This window comes from Schistocerca americana, chromosome 11 (genome assembly GCF_021461395.2).
Source record: "Schistocerca americana isolate TAMUIC-IGC-003095 chromosome 11, iqSchAmer2.1, whole genome shotgun sequence".
NCBI classification, from domain to species: Eukaryota; Metazoa; Arthropoda; class Insecta; order Orthoptera; family Acrididae; genus Schistocerca; species Schistocerca americana.
In genome coordinates, this window is record NC_060129.1 from 96,248,078 (window position 1) to 96,251,518 (window position 3,441).

The window sequence follows — 3,441 nt, forward strand, 5'->3', positions numbered from 1 at the left end:
TTATGAATGTCTTCATGTTGACAATACGTCTCTAAAATGAATAGTACACGGTCAAATATGAATTTTCTCTAAGTAAACATTTTTTTTATTTTAAATGTTACAGAAGAAATTCCACAATATTTCGTAAATTTGGTAAAGGATTGTTGTAATGTTTTTCTTTATAAAAAGATTGAAACTGAATCAAAACATATTGTTTATGTGAGTATCAATAGTATTTTTCCTTTTATAGAAAAATAAGATAAGCACCAAATATTAGTGAAACATTCTAAAAAGCAGTAGGTGACTAAAATGCTCTGCATTTTTTGTAGTTATTGCAATGAAGGAAATAAAACATAAGAACAAATTACTTCAGCCTATAATTATAAATATTTAAGTATATTTAAGAAAAAGGACGTGACAGAATTGCCTACTCTGAGATTCAGAAAGCCGACAACAGTTTTTGTTCGGCATCTTTTGCACACATACTTGTTGCACTTGACGTTTTATTTCCCTTTGTAGTTTTGTTGTCTGCAGGAAACCTGAATTTGAGAAGACCTTCGAACTCCGTATTGGCCAATGCCAGTATGGAGTGCCTGTAAGGGGAGACTGAGTTTTGTCTGAAGTGTGTAAGAGGCAGCGAGGTCATCTGCTACTCTGAGGATAAGGTCCCGCCGTGAAATCTTCTTAGAGGTTTTTTTTTTTTTTTTTTTTTTGGTCATTAGTCTGCTGACTGGTTTGATGCGGCCCGCCACGAATACCTTTCCTGTGCTAAACTCTTCATCTCAGAGAAGCACTTGCAACCTACATCCTCAATTATTTGCTTGACGTATTCCAATCTCTGTCTTCCTCTACAGTTTTTGCCCTCTACAGCTCCCTCGAGTACCATGGAAGTCATTCCCTCATGTCTTAGCAGATGTCCTATCATCCTGTCCCTTCTCCTTATCAGTTTTTCCACATATTCCTTTCCTCTCCGATTCTGCGTAGAACCTCCTCATTCCTTACCTTATCAGTCCACCTAATTTTCAACATTCGTCTATAGCACCACATCTCAAATGCTTCGATTCTATTCTGTTCCGGTTTTTCCACAGTCTATGTTTCACTACCATACAATGCTGTACTGCAGACGTACATCCTCAGACATTTCTTCCTCAAATTAAAGACGGTATTTAATATTAGTAGAATTCTCTTGGCCAGAAATGCCTTTTTTGCCATAGCGAGTCTGCTTTTGATGTTCTCCTTGCTCTGTCCGTCATTGGTTATTTTACTGCCTAGGTAGCAGAATTCCTGAACTTCGTTGACTTCGTGACCATCAGTTCTGAGGTTAAGTTTCTCGCTGTTCTCATTTCTACTACTTCTCATTACCTTCGTCTTTCTCCGATTTACTCTCAAACCATACTGTGTACTCATTAGACTGTTCATTCCGTTCAGCAGATCATTTAATTCTTCTTCACTTTCACTCAGGACAGCAATGTCATCAGCGAACAGTATCATTGATATCGTTTCACCTTGTATTTTAATTCCACTCCTGAACCTTTCTTTTATTTCCATCATTGCTTCCTCGATGTACAGATTGAATAGTAGGGGCGAAAGGCTACAGCCTTGTCTTACACCCTTCTTAATACGAGCGCTTCGTTCTTGCTCGTCCACTCTTATTATTCCCTCTTGGTTGTTGTACATATTGTATATGACCCGTCTCTCCCTATAGCTTACCCCTACTTTTCGCAGAATCTCGAACAGCTTGCACCATTTTATATTGTCGAACGCTTTTTCCAGGTCGACAAATCCTATGAAAGTGTCTTGATTTTTCTTTAGCCTTGCTTCCATTATTAGCCGTAACGTCAGAATTGCCTCTCTCGTCCCTTTACTTTTCCTAAAGCCAAACTGATCGTCACCTAGCGCATTCTCCATTTTCTTTTCCATTCTTCTGTATATTATTCTTGTAAGCAGCTTCGATGCATGAGCTGTTAAGCTGATTGTGCGATAATTTTCGCACTTGTCAGCTCTTGCCGTCTTCGGAATTGTGTGGATGATGCTTTTCCGAAAGTCAGATGGTATATCGCCAGACTCATATATTCTACACACCAACGTGAATAGTCGTTTTGTTGCCACTTCCCCCAATGATTTTAGAAATTCTGATGGAATGTTATCTATCCCTTCTGCCTTATTTGACTGTAAGTCCTCCGAAGCTCTTTTAAATTCCGATTCTAATACTGGATCACCTATCTCTTCTAAATCGACTCCTGTTTCTTCTTCTATCACGTCAGACAAATCTTCACCCTCATAGAGGCTCTCTATGTATTCTTTCCACCTATGTGCTCTCTCCTCTGCATTTAACAGTGGAATTCCCGTTGCACTCTTAATGTTACCACCGTTGCTTTTAATGTCACCAAAGGTTGTTTTGACTTTCCTGTATGCTGAGTCTGTCCTTCCGACAATCATATCTTTTTCGATGTCTTCACATTTTTCCTGCAGCCATTTCGTCTTAGCTTCCCTGCAATTCCTATTTATTTCATTCCGCAGCTACTTGTATTTCTGTGTTCCTGATTTTCCTGGAACATGTTTGTACTTCCTCCTTTCATCAATCAGCTGAAGTATATCTTCAGTTACCCATGGTTTCCTCGCAGGTACCTTCTTTGTACCTATGTTTTCCTTCCCAACTTCTATGATGGCCCTTTTTAGAGATGTCCATTCCTCTTCAACTGTACTGCCTACTGCGCTATTCCTTATTGCTGTATCTATATCGTTAGAGAACTTCAAACGTAACTCGTCATTCCTTAGTACTTCCGTATCCCACGTCTTTGCGTATTGATTCTTCCTGACTAATGTCTTGAATTTCAGCCTATACCTGCTCCTAGGTACGCCTTACAATCCAGTATCTGATTTCGGAATCTCTGTCTGACCTTGATGTAATCTAATCTTAGAGGTACGTAACTTAAAAATTGTGCGAGCGTTAATCATGGCGAGGTCAAGGAAAAGACACTTACAGGGCATCGTTGGGTAACAACTCGGAGACTGTAGTATCTAGCGATTTGGTCAAAAACATCTACTCCATCCTTAGTGTCATTATAAAACTTCACTGTTTCTGGAAGTTACTTCTCAATATTCTCAGTCTTCTGACATCCAGCATGCATGTTACGCAGGATACGGATATCTTTTACCATTTCCCATCGTAATCTGTGAGGAGATGGTCGCCTGACTTGTGAGTGAGTTGCATACAGTGTGTCGTCTCCACTTCAGCGCTCATCTGCCTGTTTAATGGAGGTGAAGAAGCTGTCAGTCGTGACGTTCCATAAGGGCGATGCGACTGACATCTGCTGTAGTGTAAGAGAGCAGTGCTCCAGACAGTAGTGTAGGAGGGGCGTTGGGATTCTGCACTGTATAATATGTTGTCTCGAATGAAAAACAGCCCACAGTTGCTCAAAATTTTGTTTATTTTAAATCTAGACCAAGGTTTCTGCTATA